This window comes from Balaenoptera physalus (genome assembly GCF_965194825.1).
Source record: "Balaenoptera physalus genome assembly, chromosome: 6".
NCBI lineage: Eukaryota > Metazoa > Chordata > Mammalia > Artiodactyla > Balaenopteridae > Balaenoptera > Balaenoptera physalus.
In genome coordinates, this window is record NC_138885.1 from 99,921,397 (window position 1) to 99,943,650 (window position 22,254).

At 36.3% G+C, this 22,254-nt stretch overlaps 1 protein-coding gene across 1 annotated transcript in view; it reads right to left on the reverse strand.

The window, feature by feature from the left end:
- The window catches only part of LOC309663367 (uncharacterized protein), a 102,030-nt gene that overhangs the window by 16,411 nt on the left and 63,365 nt on the right, over positions 1 to 22,254 (reverse strand). The window contains exon 3 of the mRNA XM_082467361.1: positions 12,379 to 21,677. The gene's annotated coding sequence lies outside the window, so the exon portion shown is untranslated. The remainder of the gene's footprint in view (positions 1 to 12,378; positions 21,678 to 22,254) is intronic.

Sequence of the window (22,254 nt, forward strand, 5' to 3'; positions counted from 1 at the left end):
AGTTTGCTTGGGGTGGCTTGGATATCATTCGGTGTGCTGTAGTTCTATTAGGCAGTTTTAGCCAACTATCTTGGTGTGATCAGAAACCTACTGTCCTTAAACCCAAGCAAAAGGGGCTTCCACACTCTATTTAGAGGGCTCCGCATATCATGCTTTTGCAAAATAATGAGTGTGTTGAAGAGCACAAGGATGTCTTCTTGAGGCAGATGACCTATAACCTGAGCATCCTCTCTTGTGATGAACACCCTTCAAGCTCCAGAAAAAAGCGTCTCAACATCTTTTGCTCTATGCTATCAAAAGAAAAACATGCACACAAATGTCATGAAAGTTTATGGGTTTTACTATGCTGGCTATGTTGGAAAAATATAATGCTTCAGAATGTGGGAGAAATTTGAGCAGTTTAAGCCCTTAAGTAACTGAAAAAACTAATTAAGTAATGTGGCAACATTCTTCTCAGATACCATGTTTCTGATTCTTACGTTGTTAAATATTGTTTCCCAGGAATAATGATGGTCCATTTTATTGCTTCCTTTTATATCTCAGTTTGTAGAAATTCACAAATTAGTGGGGTATTTTCAACAGTTGCAAAAGGCTACTGAAGAATATTTTGTGACATTAAATAACTTAATATATATATTAAATAATGAGAAAGAGAGAGAGATGAAGTGTAATACTAGTCTTTTCATTGGTAACTCGTAAGATACTGAACACTAGAACTCTCGATAATTATTTTCTTTATAAAAGAAAATTTTAAATGTACTTAAAATTTTAAATTTAACTTAAAAATCCTAGACATCAAAATAATGCTAAGTTTCAATTTATAACTTCAAATACTTTGGAGATAATGGTATGTGGGCCTCCATTTGTTTTCTTGACACAGGATGCCAAATGTTAGGAACCAGCCTGCTCTGGGGTCAGGCAACTGTCAAGATGAAAGTGGCTATGGCCAGGTCAGTGGCTGGTTACTTCCTCTTGGTAGCAACGGCTACCAAAATGGGGAGAGACCCGGCTAGGCCAGTTTCTTCCAAAAATGGCTGTGTATGTGGCAAGCACTGAGGATATTTGGACTCTTCTTTCAGCTCATCTAGAACATAACAATACCTGATGGTAGATATTTTTCAAGCTTTAACTCAGAGTTCAGCAGTCTTTCTAGGACAGGAAACTTTTTGCTTCCTCATGAGCAGTAGAGGAAGTGGGTCTAGGGTCTGCCACAGAGACAAGCATTTGATCATAGGATTGAGTCATCACTCCTCCCTATAATTCTAGTGTAGATGATAGGGTGTGGATGCTTATCCAGAATCTAGTCACAGCCCAGAGGCTACTGAGAAGAGAGGTGAGCTGAAGGCCCTTTTGACAATGTCCTTCCATGACCAATAGCCTCTTAGAATCTTTTGAAAGGAAGCACAGAAAGAGATGGAGAGATTAATCCTTAAGGCATTATTAGCTACATTTATCCCTTAGTTAACAAGAGTTAAGGAGGGGAATTCAGGGTTGTAAAAATGATAAGAATAGTAGCAGTAATTACAGCTACCAGTTATTAAGCCTCAAATATGTGTCAGAGACTTGACAAACATTAATAAACACAAAACATGTGATGAACGCATTACTATGCAATATTGAAGATAAGAAAACTGTGATTAAGTAAAATGAAGTCAGCTATCCAGAGTCACAAAGGAACTAACTGCTGAGCCAGGATGCCAACCCAGGTTTGTCTGACTCCCAAACTCAGGAAAACATTGACCTTTTTCCAAAGCCTGTTGCCTTCCTTGCAGAAGGGAGAACTTGTAGAGAAGACAAGAGAGCCTCAAAGAAAAGTACAACTTAGGGTAACATAAAGGCCATCTAGGACAGTGCTTTTCAAACTTGACGTACACAGGAAGCACCCATAGCTCATGTTAAATACTAATTCTGTTTCAGTAGATTTGGGTGGAACCCAGCATTCTGCATTTTTAAAGCTTCCAATAACAAGCACCTGGTCCAAGTCCATTAATAATGCAGATGAATAAAGTGAGGTCGAGAAGTTAGGTGACTGGTTCAAAGCCAAGCAATTTGTTCAATGCAGACAGATTGCTCTGGTACTTTTTCCACTTTCCTACACAAGTTGTTCAAAACGGGCACATCCCCATTGCTAGAGCATTTCAGTCTACCCACATTATCTGTTCAGGATAAATGCTGCTCCTGCATCCCTGCAACCTCATGCTATTATATATACATACATCTGACATTCCCATCTTCTCCCTTTATATCTGCTACCATGTTAAAGATTGCCTTGCTTTATGAAGTAGATAGATTCCTAGAAATTATGTGGAAATTGAATTTTTGGTTAAATTGCAATTTAAATGCTTTGAAAAAATCTCGTTTTTTGTTTTTTTGGGTAGAGAATAATGCGTTCTATCAAATAGGAAGAAATTTTTAGAAAATCTCAAAAGTTGGAATTTTGTTTACCATGATATCTTAAATTGGAAGAACTCTAGATAATTAATGGAACTTAAAAGCAAACTTAACTTATTCTAGACTCCAATTTGATGACATGGCACAGATAGATGAATTATTATATTAATAATTTTTATATGTAAAATTATGTTATCTCCATTCAGAGATATTGTCTTCACAAAAAATAGCAATTCAAATTTATTTTCTATTTCTCAGAGCTCATTATTGCAATTTGGGAAACCTTCCTTCTGATCAAAGCATTGTAAGTGGATTTCTCTAGGACCTACTGCAATGTAGCCTATTCTTGGCAAAAGGAAAAGTAATTCATTTTCTGATTTCAGAAATCCTTTAAAAAATAGTGTCAAAAATAAATTAAAAATAAGAGTGATGCATCATAATTACATTTCTTATTAGAGATGGGGCATACAATGGAATAAACACATATAGGACGGAATAAATTCCTCAGGCAAACTGATTTTTATTTCTCTAAGAGTCATTCTAATTAGGAGCAAAGTATTGTTCTTGAACTTGACCTATTATCACAAATAGAAATGATGTTTATGTATACTATTCTTACGCAAATCACATATTACACTTGCTTGAGTATATTGAGTCATTTCTTGGGAGCTTTTTGAGCCGACTGTGTTTTAAAATCAGGTCTATCTCTTTTGCCTTCCTCTGTGTGGCTGCCAGCGCCTAAGTAGCTTTTTTTATGCCAACCTTAATCAGACAGAATCACAGCAACCCCAGAGATGGGGTAATGTTCTTTCACAGCACACTGCAGCCATCTAGCTCGCATTCCGTTCTGCTTCTCTCCCTTGTCCTCCCTCCCTCCTGCTGTCTGCTTTTACATAATTTTACTTCCTTGTCCTTTCACTAAAGGATTAACCTGAGAATTAAATATGATTACATTTTACAGAGTTTATTATGGTTACTATCAGGAGGAATAATGTCAGCTGTTTTTCCCTCTCTCCTTTACCCTGCTCTCCTCCCCTGCATGCACAAAATTATTCCCTTAAAAATTTTTAGACTGCAAATAAATCATTGAGAAAATCGTCACATCACTGCATTCTAGTTAACCTGGATCACTAGCCACCTCCTCATATAACATGCAATTGCACATCTCTCTGCCTAAGCCTGGGTCCATAGTGTTCCCACTAACAAGAATGTATTTGATCCACTTAGACTCCTATTAAAATGCTACTCCTCCTTCAAGACCCAGCCAAATGCCACCTCCTTGCACCAAATGGCACCTCCATCTATTTCCACTTTGTACCTGGTCTTCCTGGCTTTACTCCCCTAAAAACCTGTAAGCTCCTTGAGGTCCTTGCCAATGTCTTATTTATCTTGCCTCTCCACAGGGACTAAATTAGTGTCTCGTTCATGATGGAACTCACTAGTAGTTTGACGGAGGTCAGAGGATAGAAAATGTCAGTGATTCCACAGAGAATCAGTGCTATAAAACACACACAACTTCCTTGGAGTGCCGCCATGGGTGGTACCCAGCCAGTCTCCTGGCTACTCATAGCAGGTTTTGAAAAAATACTTGAATGGATTGATCCGTGTTGATCACTTCATAACAGTGGTTCTCAAAGGGTGGTATTCAGATTCTGATATCAGAACCAACAGGGGCTCTGCTTTAAAACGGAGACTGCTGAACCCTGTCTGAGATTTTCTGAATCAGTACCTTTAGCAATATCATCCAGGAATAAGGATTTTTTTTAAACAACCACTCTACTTGGATCTTAAGCATACAGACCTTTGAGAATCACTGATTTAGAGGAAGGACATTTCACCTTCTTTATACCCAAGGGCATTTAAGGGCTGAAGGAAAAAAAATTGGCCAGTAAAGATAAACATACAAAATGTGACTTCAGAATACATCTGACTTTGTTCTAAGGTGGATTTCTCAAAAGCAGAGAGAAGTGTAAAACAGAATCTAATATCCCTTCCAGCTAAATGTTCCCCTAATTTTTGTCACAGCAGTATGAGAGCCACAATTTTCATTTACGAAATTGAAAACTTTAATTTTGAAAAACGGATTAACATGCCTAACTACAGAAAAGATGGAGAAGTAGTTAGGCAAAATTGTTCAAAGTTAATCTCTTGTTCTGTTTTAAATAATATTCTGCCATTTCTCATACATTTTTCTCTTTTCTAACATATTTTTCTTATTTTTTTTAACCCAAGCAGCCTGTGATCTATGTAGAGTCTGTTGAAATGATGTATGGGAGTTTATCTTTTGCTCCAAGAGGAAGCTCTTGAAAGGGCAAAAACTCTGTTTTTCTATATGCTGTGCAGGGTCCTCCCTGGAAGCTGTGTGATAAATGCTCATATAATGAATGAGCGTTTTCCCTTTACCTCAGTTTTACATGTCAGTTTTACATTAATTTCATCTCTTCTAATGAGCAGATGAAGGCAGATGGATTTGACAAGAGATTTCTTAATAGTTTCTAGGTTTACAGTTAGTGTTTTTGCTGAAAACTGATTAGTTTTTGGATCATATAATGTTTTCCTTTTTTTCTTATAGAAACATTTGCACATCGATAAATTAAAATGCAAAATGAAACGCTTTTGGTGCCTGGTCTGGGTAATAGATGTTATTACTGCGTGTGCACGTGCAAATACTTCTCTACTTCTGGAGAATTGCATCTCGCCACACTCTTACAGTTAGGTATTACCACTGGACTTGCTTTGGCGAATGGAGTGGGAGTAAAAGGGACATGCCATTTCTGGGGAGCAGCACTTAGTTGCTAGTGGTTGATGCTTCTTGGGCAATCGCAGGAGCACGTGTTAGTATAAAGGTGCCTCTCCTGAGAGAGAAGATCTGGGAACTTGTTTTAAGGTTGCATAGCTTTGTATTCAGCTTCTGTTCTTCTTTGTTCTCAGCTTCTTTGTTCTCAGCTTCTTTCATTAGTTGCCAGTTTCTCCTCAAACACTTGTTCTTAATTATCTGGCTAGATTGCCCTAGAAAACTGAGGAAGACATTGTAAAATCTATTTCCCACTTCACAGAAATCTCCAGGATGAAATTCTACCTGACGTTATCTCATGACATTCATCCAATTCTTGCGGTTCAGTCTCCTGGGTGTTTTCATTCAATGTTCTCATCTACGTGTGCCTAATCTCTTAGGGATTTCTCAAGGTCAAGGTACCTCATTTATCTGTTGTACCAGTCTGCAACTAGCATATTTAGCTAACAAAATAGTTTCTCTTTCTAAACTTACAGAAAAACAGGTTATTTCACCAGAAATGGCAGGAAACTTAGTTTCTTGCTCCAGTATCTAGCACTTCTCTCAACCCTGTTGCTTTAGTTACCTCTGAGACGTAGTGAACCTTAGTCCCCAAACATATTCCAAACAACACGTTTCAAAAACTAACACCAATCTCAAAATTAGACTAATAGACCACAAGAGTTTTTAGTATTATTTTATATATTGGGCTTGTAAACATATACAAAATATGTATAACTTTATATAAGGCATAAAAAATAATGATGCAAAAACCTCTTCATGACTACCATCAAGTTTAAGAAGTATGTTATTACAAATGTCTTTGAAGTGCCATGAGTGTGCCTCTCCAATCCTGTACCTCCTTTCAGAAATAAACAGTATCCTGAATTTGGGGGTTATCATCCTCCTACTTTTATTTATAGGCTTACCACCTATATTTATGTTTTGTGTTTTTTGTTTGAACCTATGTGCCTTTGAATTTCATAAAAATGGAATTATACTACCAGCATTCATATATAAGTTGTTTTCCACTCAGTATTCTTATCATGATATTCACTCAGGTGGCCGCAGACACCTCTCAATCACTGATTCTTCATCACTTCATCCCACTGCATATCCCAATGTACACTCCAATGAAACATGCACATGTTTATTCCAGTATTGATTAACATTTGGTTTTAGTCCAGGATTCTTTTTTCACAATTGTAGGTGATGTTTATCTGAAGAGTCCTTTACATATACTTTCAAATCAAAGATGATTCCAATGAGCCATAAAAGCAGGTGCTATTGAACTCAGTTTGAAAAATCTGGTTTGGTTGTGGTAAGTCACTGCAGAGGCAATTTGGTGCAGAATAATTTAGGGAAGCACACTGTGTCTGAGAGCGCTGAGTGTCTCCATAAATTATCATAGTACATGGAGAAAATTTGGGATGAGGAAGACAGGAAAATGACTTCAGCATCCCCCACAGAACAAAACTGAACCATCTTCTTAGGACTGGAAGCAACTGGAGAACTTGAGTTCATGCAAGTACGACCCAGCCCAGATGCAGAAATAATGAGAAGCAAAGCCCTTTCCTGAACCGGTTGGAGTAGAGGCCAGAGTGGTGAATAGGTGGTGACTGGAGAAGTATCTTTCACCTTGGAGAAGAAGGTGAAAGATACTCCCTGTGTTAGGTAGAAAGTACCAGGCAAGAAAACTCCAAGCACAAGGAAAGGCAACAAGCCTTGAATTGGAAACAGTTTAAGAATTACAAATATTTTTTTTTTCTTTCAAGGGAGGAAGGTATAACAATGACAGATAATAATAATTGGCACCCACAACAATAAAGTCATTGCTCTGTTCTGTAGAGCACCTTGAGATGTTTATGTGTGAAAATTGGCAGTAGGAGCTAAATAACTAAGGCAAATAGAAGGATAGGAATTGAAAATTTGGAAGGGAGACAGAAAATCCAAGGAGCCTCGGAGTGTGTGGAAGGAGAAAGGGTAAATTGAAGCAGGAGAGCAGTGAAAAGCAACTTTGGAAACCAGAAGTGTAAATAAGCATGTTTAGATTGTGTGGTGTCTAGTCCTCCCTCACTCCCCATGTAAAGTCTTCATAAAGGTCTGCATTGCCTTCAGAGCTTTCATATGGATATTTAAGAGGGAACCTAGGGATTGTCAAGCTATATGTCTCAGCCCACCTACTACAATACATACAGCACATAAGGATGGAGGAAGAAGCACAAAGGCCCATGAAAGAGTAAATTCCTGGAATCTGGAGATTAGGGATTCCTTAAACCATGGAGCTGGAGTTTTATGGCAATCCTACCTAGATTTCATTGGGCAGGAATGACCCAGCTAATATCTTGATAATATTAATCTATATCCTTATAGAAGGGTTAATCAATATTTTAGCTACATAAAGGATTGCATGCATTCTTTTTCATTGTTAAAAAAACCTAAACAGGGCTTCCCTGGTGGCGCAGTGGTTGAGAGTCTGCCTGCCAATGCAGGGGACGCGGGTTCGAGCCCTGGTCTGGGAAGATCCCACATGCCACGGAGTGGCTGGGCCCGTGAGCCACAATTACTGAGCCTGCGCGTCAGGAGCCTGTGCTCCGCAACAGGAGAGGCCGCGACAGTGAGAGGCCCGCGCACCGCGATGAAGAGTGGACCCCGCTTGCCACAACTAGAGAAAGCCCTCGCACAGAAATGAAGACCCAACACAGCCATAAATAAATAAATAAATAAATAAATAAATAAAAATTAAAAAAAAAAAAAAAAACCTAAACAGAAACTGAAAAGTAAAAAGTGAAAGTCTCTAATCAAACCTTCACCATCTCTCCCTCCTCTCGGTATCATCCTCAGAGGTATTCACTGCTACTTATTTGATGGATTTCTTTCTGGAGCATTTTCTTTTCATTAGCATACCTATATTCTGCAAACTTTTCTTCATATCTATGACAAGCTTTTTTTTTTTCTAATAGTATTATTTCACAAAGAGATTATAAATGTGAAGTTCTGTACTTTCTGTTTTAGAATGTAGGCTGAGTCAGAGAGGGCAGCCCTCTTAGGGATGGTGATCCTAAATTGGACTCTTGGCTGTGTCTCCAAAGGATGGTAAACACTCTTTCTATATTCTCAACAGAACAATTTTTGTTAATGCCACTTAATGGAATATTGCCACAATGTAAGTCTTTTCTAATAGAATGATTGGAAACATGGGTGCAAAGAAGAGGGAACCTTTTGCCCCTTTCCCCACTTGGGTGGAATCCTATTTTCAGTTGTGACTCTGGATAGAGCGGTGTGCCTCCTAGTCTCCCTTGAGGCTGCTATTTATAGTCTCAGAAAATTAATTAGGGAATCTGTCATTGCCTCTATTTCCCTGTTTGAAATTAGGAATATTTGGAGGATGACTCCTTCACTGAAGTTTTAGAATTGCTTAACCAAATCATTCTGCCTATAATTTCCTTTTTAATGTATGCATAAGAACATGCAATAAAAATCTGTCTAAATAAATTTAAAATATTCTCCTTTTCAATAATCATAAAATAAATATTCTAAGTGAAAACATTATGTCAGAGTTTAGTGGTCAGTGTTTTGTTTTTATTAGTGGTACATAAAATAATCATGTATCTTACAATTGATAGCATCTTAGATTTAATGACTCTGGTATTTCAAGCCTTCTTTGGACCTAGAGGGCAGGCATGTGGACAAGCTTCCTGCAATAAAACACACCTATGTGAGATCTGACCTATGTGAATAAACAGGCTTCTATTTTTGGTAGCTTTAGTGGTAGCTGATGTGGCTGCTTTCTTGGCTGACTGTGCCAGACAGTGGTTCAAGAAGCATCCCAGAAACTTGATTCTAATTTATTTTTTCAGCAACTTGATTATTCTCTGAGCTATATAACATCCTGAAACAAATTTCTTTTATGCAGAGACGAGCCCAAGTAGATTTGCTGTTTGCCCAGAGTCTCCCAAAGGAATGGAAAGGCCTCTTTGGAGGGACAGTTCTCAGCACACCATTAGCTGTCAAGCTCAGCAGACCCCACGACAATTTTCAAATTCTGGTGATGGGTTCCTGGGCAACTAAGAACTTTAACCAATATATGGATTACACTTGAGAATATAGTCCATAATAAAAGTGCCGGAGAAAGGATACTCAGTGCATAAATGATTCTGGGTCTTGATATTCATTTGGGAAAAAGCTATATTTGAGTCCTACCTCACACTATACATGAAATAAATTCCAAGTAATGAAAAATTTAAATGTACAAAATAAAATTTTTAAAAAATATAATAATAACCAGCATTTGTGAAAGTATAGAGAATCATGCCTAATTTGGTGGGGATATCAAAGAACACAATTTCATTTTTGTAAACAATTTTTATTATCTATCAAGATACTACACACAACTCTTTGTAGCAATGATTTTACTTCTAAAATTCCTACAAAAATAAACTATAAATTTAGAAATATTTCTACATAGAAGTATTTATGACCGCATGATTTGTTAAAGAAAACAGAAAATGAATCAACCTATGGAACTGACAATAAGGGAGCTGTGGAGTAAACAATGGTATGTCCCATAATGAGATATTCTGCAGCATTGTTGAAAAACGGGCAGATCTCTATGTGATAGGCTTGATGGTTATACATGATATAGTCCATTTAACGTGCGTAGGAATGTACACATGTTGAGAATGTTTGCATGCACTAAAATCTTAAAAGATACCCAACAATGATCATCCCTGAGGAGGGGGAGACCAGTAGGAAGGGGATGAAGCTTGGTAACATTTTATTCTATATTGTTGGGATTTATTACAATGAACATTATTGCTTTCATAATTTGAAAAGCAATAAAGTTTGAAAAATAGAAACAGCTTCTTGCAAAGCAATATAAATATTTTTTCTGCTTCTATTGAAGCAGAACAATTCTTTCTCCTGAGACTCTTAGCTATAGACTCACTGGAAGTGACTAAGATTCTATGGGACTTTTTTTCTGGGAGAATGAACACACCAGTCCAGTTCAGGTAGCTATTGTTCAGAGCACTGTTGCCAAGTCTGCTTAAATAATTTAGAGTCTCCATCTGGACTCACACCCCCATTGGGCTAGAGCAACAGACTTACCTGTGTTTTCATAGGTTAAGCCACATCATTCCTTAAAAATATACATGTGTGTAGTGGATTTGTACATATAAACAATGGGAAGCAAAACATTTTCCTCTTTCTTGTTTCATTTTTCTAAACTCCATTTTAACCCACATCTGGCATTTATGAAACAAAAAGATTTGGTAACAGCAGAAGAAATGGGCCTAGATCTATGGAATATATATTAGCTGTAAATGAGGTAAATAGTCATCGCTAGAAGCATTACCATATTTAGATATCTTCTTGTAAAGCAATAGTCAACTGCATTACAGAACCAACCCAAGAAAAGTAGACCTACAAGTAGATAAAGCTGAAGTTTGTTTTGACACTGAGGAATCTGACAGTTAAACCTGACAGTCATTGCAGAACAGATCAGAGAATTTTTGAGACAAGGAGGTTGATCTGACCTCCAATTTATTCGAAGTTGTTAAAACGTATCTGTCTAAAGCTTCTGGCTGACTCTTAAGAAAAGCTGTTTAAATTCCAACAATGCAAATTTCAATTAAAGGAAAAATAAATCTATATATTCAGCTAAATAAGAAATGCAATTTTGCTTTGAAATTATATTAACAATCTTAATGATGCTTAAGTGGTTAAAAGCATGTTATGAAAAGCAATATAAACCGGTGATACTAAATCTGCGTATTTGCCAATGACCTGAAGTAAGTTAACTAATCTTTATACCTTAAATGTGAAGAAAACAAACTTTGTGATGCTAAACAAGAAAACGATAGAAAATAATATGAAAAAATCAAGTAGTTATTATTTAGAAAATAAAATGTTTGTGTCTGTTTACCATAATGTTTTCTAGCAAAATCTCCCCTAGAATATGCTGATATTAAAATGATTATGATTTGACGCAACAATGACATCTTAGGCAGGGCTAAGTCCTTTTCCTTGCATGTCACTAAGCCCTTCTTTGTTGCTGATTTTACTGAAACTTAACATAATTTTAATATTGACTTCCATTTATATACTTCCAAAAGTGTTAATCAGGTTCCTTCCAATTTCAACCATGTATTATAATTCTGTGTGTATATAAATAGGATGTCTTATTGATCTTTATATTCCCCAGATGCATAGACTAGTACATTGACCAGAATGCCTCATCAATAAATGTTTTATGAATAAATGCTTGACAACTAGTGTGTAGGTTTACTGAAGATATTTCATCATCTTGGCTATAACACAATAATGCAGTTTTTATTTTTCAGTACCTAGCAATTGAATGTTCCTGCTTCCATAGAAACCTAAGCTTTTGGTTACTGTGACATGTTAGTGACAATAAAAGAATTATATCTCTTTCTCTAGGAAGGCAGTAAATTTTGTCTCAATTCAGAGTTGTAGGCTCCTATACCTGATAAAAAAAATTTGTACTTTTTGAGAGTCTTCAAAGTTGTGCTAATGCATATGAAGATGACCTCATAAAGTTTTTACAGAAATTTAGGGGAAATCAGTGTCTTATTATCTAATAATATTATCTTTTCTTTTCTGATATTACATTATGAAAATTTCCCAGATACCAGAAATTATATTAATCATTTTGGTTAAATAATATTTTTTAGGCAAATTAAATTCCCTCTTTGTTAGCTGTTTAAACATTGTCAAGTGCTATTATTGTTAAAGCACAAAGTTAACCATTTCAAAGGTATTTACTTATTTGCTTTATATTAATTTTGTATGATTCCAAATTATTATATTCAGGGTAATATTTACTTCCTGATTCTCTAAAACATGATTTCTCCACATTCCCCAGATGTTTAATAAAAGAATATGAAACATGTATTTATTTCATTTATATCTGACATTTATCTAGCAAAAGAGTTCCTAATTATAAATTTAAAATAAAGACAGATAAAAATTTCTCCTATATCTCTGTAATGCTTTTCCATGCAAAATGCTTGTGGGAATTAAAGGGAACACAACAATCAGAACAGATTACTACCAGAAGAATAAAATTTGTCATTATGAAAGCGAATGTTATAGCTTCCCCCTAGAGAGAAATCATGATTTAATGTTTACATTTTAATCCTTGCTAAATATTCATCCTTGTTTCAGAGTAATGGCAAAATTCTTGTTCTTACCTTCACATCCCCTGACTCCTCTTCCTTTTGTGCCATCTTGGTCAAATCTTTTCTTTTGAAATAGAAAAATGAAAGAGATCTCATTAGCTCTTATGACAGATTATGTTGGATCTTCCCTCCAAAGTAGTTTAAATAAACTGTTAACCCAAAGGATAGATCAAATAGAGGGAATTTTAGACACCATTCTGTAAGTTTCTGAAAGAGAAATATGTGCATATGTGAATAGGTCCTTTTTCAGGAAAGATTATGTCAAAAACACAAACTTGTGACTAGGAAGAGATACTAAACAGTTATTTATTAGCACATTAATATGCACTTACCATATCATATTGTTTGGTTTTATTAATATATAGCATGTACCTAATACTCAATAACATCAACAAATATCTTTTGAGAACTTATCATGCAAGACACCTGTGTAAAGAAATAAAGACCTAATTCCTATTCTCAAAAAGCTCACAACCTAAAGAGGAAAAAGACAAAACTAGATTATAATGCAGTTATGTGTGTCATAATTGCAAGTCAATTTATTGCCTTGATAATGACTAATAGGCAGTAATAATAGCAAATACTTATCTAGCAAATATTATGTGCCAGGCATCTACTCACAATAGAGAACATCCTTACCATTACATTCTCCATTTTATAGATGACAAACTTAAGGCAAAGAGGTCAGGTAATTTTTCTATTGCCCCAGAGCTAGTACATAGCAGAGCTGTGACTGGCAGTGGTGCTATGGAAAGAAAGAAGCTGACTAAAGTAACTTAGTAATAGTGTTTTGACTTGATACTCTAGTTATAGAGACAAAAAAAGAATTATACAAAACACTGTACTCTAAATGGTAAGTCTGTTTCTTACAGAGGTACATGTTAGCAATCTGAAATTATTTTATATGTGTACTGGAACTAAAGAAATGAGTAAGTATACTGTGAATGATGAGAGTTCCTCACTGTCAGAGAATTCTACTCAGCAATGTATGGTTACAAATATGCACAAGGGGCATGTTAGAATGAATCCTGTGAGGGTGGCTTGGAATTGGAATATATATAACAGTTCATCTTATTTTAAGGTGTATATTTTAATACATATATTTAAATCTATACATATAGATAAATAGATGAATAAATAACACAGAGTACAGGAAGAGACGGATAGTGGTTTTATTGTGGAGAAATCTGACAGGGACCACCTGAACTGACGACCAAGATTAACATCACCAGTCGTAAGACATATTGATATCACTTAGCTCTGATACAATACACTAAAAAGGGCACATATCCTCTGTGATTTTCTTCCTAAAAATTCATATTCTCATTCTAATCATTAGAAAACATCAAATGAATCCAACTGAGGTACATTCTACACCTGACTGGAAAGTCAAGGAAAGACTGAGAAACTGTCTTAGGCTGGAGGAAACTAAGGAGACATGACAACTAAATGCAGCGCAGTGCCCTGGATTGAGTTCTGGAACACAAGAAGGACATTAGTAGAAAAACTGGGGAACTTTGAACAAAGTCTCTAGTTTTGTGCCAATATTTAATTGTTAGTTTTGATAATTTTACCACTGTTATGTAAGATGTTAACATTTGGGGAATTAGAGTGAAGAGTAAATGAAAATTCTTCATACTATTGCAAGTATTCTGTAAGTTTAATTTTTTTCCCAAAAAAGTTAAAATGAAATCCAAAAGCAAATACAAAATATGCTCACAGAAAGGTTTATAAACAAATGTCCACAGCAGCATTGCTCTTAATTGTATTAAAAAAAAAAAAACCAAAAAACTAGAAACAACCCTAACATCCATGAACAGCTGAGTGAATAAATGTGTTGTGACATTTATACAATGGAATATTATTCACCATTGAAAACAGCTACAGCAAGGATCATTGTCACAAACTTTATGCTGAGCAAATGAGACAGTCGTCAAAAAGTAACTATCAAGTAATTCTATGACTATGAAATTTTAGAATAAGAAAAACTAAGCTATGATGGCAGAAAGCACATAAGTGATTGCCTGGGGCTGGTGGTGGGAGTAACATATTGACTGAAAGGAGAGAGAAGGGAACTTTGTAGGATGATGAAAATATTTCATAATTTGATCTGGGGTGGCTTCCATGGGTAATTACATTTTTCAAAACTTATCAAATCATACACTTAAAATGGGTTCATTTTATTGTATGTCAATTATATCTCAATAAAGTTAATTGAAAATTAAGAAAAAATGATCACCAGAAGATTTAATTTACATGCTTTGTTAATTTCTCATGGCCGCATAACCTGGCCATGATTTGGGTGTATAGATGGGCTCTGGTGCCCATTTTGTCATATTTGGCATGGCCCCAGTACTATTTTCTGTGGAAAAATCCTCTGCCACCTCTGTGCTGAGATGGAGGGGCCATCTCTCCAGACAACTGTCCTGATTGGCTTCTTTAGTTTCACTGAAAATTTTGATTCTGCTCCTCAGTCTGGCACAGTATCAAAGCCTGTGGATCTGTCCTTAGTTAGCAACACAAAATAGCTGCCTTTCAGGTCTCACCAAAAATGAAACTCTGGAGCACCCTGTTGCTAAATCTCATTAAAAGTGTGACCGTGATAAATACTTTTATTTGGAGTGTTGCTAGAATGAGTAGTTATTCTGTTCATCCAGAAGTATAAATTCTTTGGTCCTCTTAGATTTTCTTTTACTAAATTGTACTTTGGCATTAGATCATTGAGTTGAGAAAACTATTAGGGAAAACATAAAACTCAATATTGTATCTACTCATTATTCTTAAAACTTGATTTATGACGTGTTAACACTGAGGAATCCGTAAGAAATCCAAGTGGCTATGTAATGTAGGGAATGGAGTTTCTAAGTCTCAGGAGGTGTATTGTTTTAATTGAGAGATGATAGCCAACATATTTAACAACCTGTGAGGCATGGACACTGGCCCACCAGGAGGAACACCTCCAGAGTGCTGGAGCAGTTCTTAAAGCATCCTGCTTTGCCACATTTCATCTCTGGTTGCTGGATGATGCGGATGAGCAGAGAATACTGAGGGATGGAGAAAAGGCGTTCAAGGCAACGTCTATTTACCAATCAGTAAGGAAGTACTTCAGCATTTTAATAACCAGGATGGCCATACTAATGCATACTCACTGAATAGCAATCCTGAATGCAGTTGAAAATATTTATTAGTATATCAGCCAATAGCTTATTTATGAAGACTGTTGGCAGAAATTTCTTTCAGAATGATATAAAGTTATATAGTTCTTAAGCATCTGGCTTTTAAAAAATGTATCCCATGGATATTCTGAATCTCAAAAATCTCTTTCTCTCTCTGGCTACTTAGAACTGTATTTGCAGCCAACTTTAGCTATGCTATTAAATATTTTAAAATAAGATACCTTGTATTCCTGCATTTAGCTGTGCTTTATTTTTATTCTGATTTCTTACTTATCTTTTGAATGCTTCTTCCCATAAATTTATTGGTACCATATTGTATACATTTCTTAAAGAACTTCAAAATTTTAAAAAATTTAATATATTTTCAATTAAATACACATATTATACACACACACAAGGGATAGGTTAACTTTATCTGATTTGGAGAAAAGAGTGATATCTGAACTGGGAATTGAAAGACAAAGGTGTTTACTTGGTAGACAGGGGGACAAGGACATTCCAGAGAGAAGTCACAGTATGTTTAAAGGCATACATTTGTAAGAACAGCACGGCATGCTGTTGAACTACAAGTTGTTCATTTTTTATTAGAACAAGTGGATGGGGAGAGGAGAGGTTTGCAGAGGCCAACTCACAAAATGAAAACAATGAGCAAGACTCCCTGAATCCATACCCAGCTCCAGCTGCCACTAGCTGTGTGAACATGGGCAAGTTATTATCCACTCTGTCTCAGTTCCCCCATCTATAAAATGGGGGTAAGAATAGTACCTACATCACGCGTGGTTTTGAGGATTACATGAGTTAATGCTTGAATTCACTTAAAACAGTATTTGACTGACTATATAAGGGTTTGTTATTTTTGTTACATATGCTCTACTAGGGTAAGTCTAATTGTTATTTTGAGTGGTGAGAGGCGAACTTAACTCCTCTAACTCCGAGCTCAGTGATCTTTCCACCCCGCCGCTGACTTATTAGAAACCAAGAGAGGGGTGCAATAAAACGATCACAGAAAAAGAGAGATAGTAAAGCCCAAACACTAGCTTCATCCCTTTGCAATTTTGCTGAAGGCTAGTGCGTGCCTAGGTAGTCTGTGGCTTTCAATATTCAATAAAGCTTCATGCAACCCCTGGATCTTGCATACATAAGAGAAAAGAATATCTCAATCTGTCATGTAAAATACCAGTTCTCAAGATGAGACCAGCTTATGTATTTGAAACTGCATTTCAAGCATTTAACAAGAAAATTCTTGTTCTTCTTGTTGCCTAGAGTAAAATTCAAATCTTCAAACGGTTTTATATGTTAATCATAATAAAGTAGTTCTAATTCCAGACAACAGCAGCATTCTCAGGGTGACTTGGCATCACTAGCTGGCTAGACTGCTTCTTATCTGATCGGAGCTTTGTCATGAATTCTCACCTCTTACACCTGTTGGCTGAGGCAAAGCCACCTCAGCTCATTGACTCATGGCGCTGGAATGAAACCAACAATTGGTACTGAAACTAGAAGTCTTATTGATAACAATGGCATTGTAGACTCATGAACCAGAGCTATGGCTTCATGTTGACAAGTCATGGCTAGAAGATTTTCCAGCAATTAATTTCCTGAGACACTTCTTTCTTGAATCAGAGCAAAAACCACATTTAAAACATGTATTTCTGAACTTCCTCTAGCCTCATCTATGAGTATAACATTATATTAAAAACATTAGAGCTGGGTATTCCAGACAAATGTTGCAACTACTATAGGGTGTGCTTTTTAAAAAGTGAAACATCAATTATCTTAGTCTATTGTGAAGACAAAGCAACTATAGAGTAAAACAAAATCTATGGACCTAACTGTTGCCCTTATTAAGAAGGAAAACAGTCCTGCTGCAAAGAAATACAAGCATTTGGCAGAGAAGACTGCTAATTCTTCTTCCACCTCAAGACATAGCCATTTAACAAGTGCAGCCATAAACAATCTAACACCACCTCTTTTTTGTTTGCTTGTTTGTTTGCAAGTCTTGGCAGGACACATTACTACTTTGTATTCCTTTTTTCTTTATACATCATGAAGATGGGAGAAAATGTATTACTATCTGAAACAAATTACTTTTTAATTGATCTGACTGGTAATAAAATGTTGTACAATAATGACAAGTACAGTATAAATTATGGACAAAAAGCAGTCATCTGGCAGACTGCATTACTACGGAAGCATTTATGGTCTTTCTCAAAATTTTTGGAGTAGTGTATGTCAAGATGGAGGGTGCTAAAGAGTGGAATGGGTGGAGATGCTCTTCATCTAGAAGAATGAGAGCTACCTGAGTCCAGGCAGATGGTTCCAAGGTTGAAGTACTTTCACAGGTGCTCACTGATTTGGACCTCTCATGTTTACACATACATGAATTAGCATCCTTACATTTAGCATCTACCCATGCAATTCTACTCACTTGAATCTGCCCCTTTGTATACTTTGTCAGACTCATAAGTCCATAAGCCACAAGGGGTGAGAGAGTCTTGGGGTTCTTCATAGGCCCTGACAGCTACGACAATAACACCAATATTGAATTAATTTTTATAGCAAATGTCACATGCAGAATGAGAAGCACACATTCTTATGGAAACATAAATAGTGCACAGTGTCTGGCACTAGTAAGCATTTAGGAAAAATATATGTATTCAGTGAATGAAAAGTTCTGGACAAGAATTCATGGAATATGGACTTAGGTATTTACAACTTAGGTATGTATGGTAACTACGTATTTCAATCATTATATAAATTAACGTAAATATACATGTAAAAGGAGAGTCAGTTCTATAAAAACTAAGTTGAATGCTCTGGAAAGACTCCATAAATGTAAATCTATCAAAAATCTTTATCAATTCAGGTATATCAAGAAAACTAAAAATTTAAAGGGAAAATCATAAAATATGTCAAAGAAATTTGTACTCCACTGTCTTCACAGATATCTTTAAATTCTCCCTCCTCTTTAAGGAACCCAAATCTGAAAATTGTATATGATGAATTTTAGATGTGGATTAGGCAAGAAGATGAAATTCAAAGCAGGGAATCCAGAATAAAGGAAAAGACCTGGCACAATATAAAAATATTGACAAATTGATATTAATTTTAGGACCATTTAAATAAAAATAAAGTATGTATTATTTTTAAGCTTCCTCAATGAAATAATTTTTTTTCAACTAACCAACCAATCATTGAACCTGATAATGTCAGAAAACAGGGCTTTATCTCAAATATATATGAAAGAACTTTACAGGTCTTCAAGCTTTATAGAAATTTTAGTTAAGTGTACCCACGTCTGTTTTTACCAATAATTCACAAAGTCGGTAATAAAGATTTCCCTGAGCACCAATGAACTGACTGGAGTATAGCTGGTTCTGAAGCCACGAGGATACATACTGTGACTTGAAAGGACACAAATTCCAATGCTCATCAATTGGAAGTGTAACCCAGAGAGCCTTCCTTAACCTCAACCGCAGTGGCTTTCCCAGGAATAACTAGCTAACTAGCTAACTAACTCTTCTCTTACTCTCTCTCCCCTCACTCTCTGCGTATGTGTGTGTATAGAATATTTAGATATATGATATGTGCATCACGATTTTGTACACCTATAACATATATTATTTGTGTACCCGTGGTATATATAATACATATATGCCTATAAATAGACAGTCACACATCCGTCTACAGAACACCGAACACTCCACTTCCCCCTTAATCTTATTCTTATAAACTCAATTACCAGCCAACGATGTGACGTTTCAGAACCAAAATTACTTAAAAAGAAACTTCACACCTAGCTTGCACCTTCTTACAGATTTTCTGTGGCAGCGGTTTCTCAAACTTTACTCCTGACATTTAGAAAGCCTCACTGCTGATCTTAGATAATAGAACTTAACACCTAAACAATAAGTCCTACATTTTCTGAGCACTTTGAGTCTACTAATTAATCTACATAATATCCTTGCAAAGTGAATAATTATAATTTTCACAGTTTTTTTTCCATGACACAACTGAGACTTGGTTAAATAAAGTATCTAATAAAACAGGACATTCATGAAACAGTACAACACTATTATTTACAGAGGGAGAATGACATAGCACAGATGAAATGATAGTTCAATAAACAGTTATTGAGCCCTTATTATGTGCATTACAAGTGAAGGAGAAAAATCATTTCTGCACTTAATGTGATTACAGTACAGGGTGGTGTGTGTGAAGAGAGATCTGTTCAAAGCACAGTTGAAGCACAGGAGTAGGAACACTGACTGTTGTTTGTGGGTGGGTAGGAGTTGGTGGAAATTTATTCCTAAAATATCTTTAATGGAGTCTCTCAAAGAGTAAGATCTCACTTAGCAGACAAACAGGAGAAGGACAGTCTTATAAGAGAAACCATTACATATCAAGGTACATAATGCCTCTTTCAGACAAATAAAATCATAGCAGTGCAGTAGGTCTGAATGAACCCCAAGGTTTCAGTAGAAAATTGCAGAACGTATAGAAACCACATGATGAATAGTCTTTATCCCACCTATGGAATTTTAAATCTAAAATTTAAAGCTACGGAAGTTTACATAGGGGAGTGAATGACATGATCTATTGCATTTTAGATTTTCTCTGTCAGTAAGTACTGGTTAAATACATTAATTTGAACAATAAAGAGAATAAACTGAAGGGAAGGAAGACCAGGATTAAGTTGTTGCACTGAGAATGAAGAGATGGTGGCAGTTTCATTCTTATTTTAGAGCGGAATTAACAACACTTGGTGCCTTTAAATATAATTGATGGCTTTCCTTCCTAGTGGCTTCCCAAAACTTGCCAAGCTTTTCCTCCCCAAGTCATTCATAGACTATTTGGGGGACAAGGTAGTATAGAATAGTATATAACCCAGCTCACTGGATTGCTGCATTACCAAATGGACTAAGTATAGATTTAGAAATCACACAACTCAGTGTTTTATCTGAAGATACTCTTATCTAAAGTGGCAGTAGTGCCTACCTCTTAACTTGGAGTCTAGGGTTAAGTCAAATTTACACAATCATATTTACTTCTCTCCTAAATTAAACTCAGACCAAGACTGACTGACCAATGGATCTGCAGAGGGAACTAGTCAGGTGCAGCCTATGGGTTCTCATTTCTGCCTTACTTCAGACAAAAGGGAAGAGGTGAGGAGTCAGGAAGGATATTAATTGCTCCTAACTTTGTGGTTCCATAAAAGCATCTAGAGACACCAGTTCATTACTCCATAATTTTCCAAAAGCCTTTCCATTTTTGTTTTAAATGAACAATTCTTGCTCTAGGGGAAAAATTTGGAGAAGACTAATATATAATTTTCATTTTATCTTATATAAGATAGTAGAATGTTAAAAAATAAGCTACAAAATAATGAAAAATGGAATGCTTTTAAGAAATTATGTCTTTGATTATTGAGCAAGTATTTAAGCATGTGCACACAAAATGGCAACCTCCCTAAGTCTTATCAATAAATGTTAGCTTCAAAATTAGGCTTGGCCAAAGAGATACCCACTGTTATTAATGGGATCATACCCAAACCTTATGCATCATATGGGAAGCTATTAACTCACAGATTAGCCAAATAATTTTGAAATAGTCTATTTTTAATACTCTTGTATTAAAATCCATTATGGTTTGAGGTTTGATATAGAAATGTATGACAGTGATTTTTTTTCTCCTTAGTGCTACATTAGAGTCTGAGGTAGAAGTCTTGGGGAAGAGTAATGTTCATGAAGCCATTAGATGCAATGATAACAGAAAGAGGGATGGCTGACTAGCATCATATGTACCTTCAATGCACGTCACATGTCTTCATAAGGGGACTTCACATTTCCCCTAGAGCTCCCCATGGGGAAAACCTATGCTTATTTTCTAGTTTGATGTCTCAGGAACTTTCCATCCTTATGAGATTCTACTCAAGGTCCCCATTATAAGAATCAAAACAAGATTTTTTACCCATCCAGGAGACTCTGCAGTGTGATGCTGTATGCAGTCTGTCTAGATTGCTCACCGGTGTCAGGCAGTGGGAAGCTCTTGTGTACCTCAGGTCCTGGTCTATTCTTCACCTTCTTATGCATGAGCTTGGGCATATGACTTAACCCAGCTGTGTCTCAGTTTCTCCTGTGTAAAAAGTATGAGAATTATAATTACTTCCCTCTTAGGGTTGTTATGACACTAATTAATGCTTCAGAACTCTGTGAATAAAAATCACTTTGCACAGATGTTAATGACTATTATTCAAAGGACAGCCATAAGGCCAGCTGCAGTAGAAGGCAGTGGGCAGGTTTTCAATCTCCTTAATGAAGGCCAATAGCAATTAGTAGGAAAAATAGTGAAGAAAAATAAAACAATTAACAAAGGACCTAAAATGAGGGCATTATATAGCAGACCTCAAGCAACCAGGCATCTACTGAAAATGAATGTGGGGTGCGTATTCCGCAACTGAAAATCACTGGAGCTTTTAACGGCCTATGGCAGGGGCCCATAACCCCCCTCTGCCAGCCGCGGACCGCTAGCAGTCAGCGGCCTGTTAGGAACCGGGCTGCACAGCAGGCGGTGCGCAGCAGGTGAGCTGAAGCTTCATCTGCCGCTCCCCATCCCTCCCATTACCGCCTGAATCATCCCCACCCCACCTTCCGCGGAAAAACTGTCTTCCACGAAACCAGTCGCTGGTGCCAAACGGTTGGGGGCCGCTGGC